General features: G+C 48.0%; 1 protein-coding gene across 2 annotated transcripts in view; it reads right to left on the bottom strand.

Annotated features, from left to right (window-relative positions):
• Positions 1–300, bottom strand: part of grid1b (glutamate receptor, ionotropic, delta 1b) — a gene marked incomplete at its 3' end in the record, with an annotated part of 390,408 nt that overhangs the window by 63,750 nt on the left and 326,358 nt on the right.

The raw sequence follows: 300 nt of genomic DNA, 5'->3' as shown, positions 1-300 counted from the left end.
AGAGAGGGAGAGACAGAGAGGGAGAGACAGAGAGGGAGAGACAGAGAGGGAGAGACAGTCTGATAGTGAAAGCTTGCAGGCGTGTGAATTGAAGTTGTCCCAAATTGGCCAAGAGAAGTCCCAAATCATATTAAAAATCTCCAACTTGTGCAGAGTGTCGCAGTACAATTCTTTGGCTGAACGGAGAAGAGCATGGGGAGCGGGAGAAATGAAGAGCCATGTTTTAATGAAATATAGGACCCTATAGGGAGGTGTGTTCAGGTGCATTCTGGGCGTGCTGGTCTTACAGGGAGGTGTGTT

The sequence above is a fragment of the Etheostoma spectabile genome, chromosome 21 (genome assembly GCF_008692095.1).
Source record: "Etheostoma spectabile isolate EspeVRDwgs_2016 chromosome 21, UIUC_Espe_1.0, whole genome shotgun sequence".
In the NCBI taxonomy this organism is placed as follows: domain Eukaryota; kingdom Metazoa; phylum Chordata; class Actinopteri; order Perciformes; family Percidae; genus Etheostoma; species Etheostoma spectabile.
Note: the sequence above shows the minus strand (reverse complement) of the source record. Positions and strands in the feature narration are given on the sequence as shown.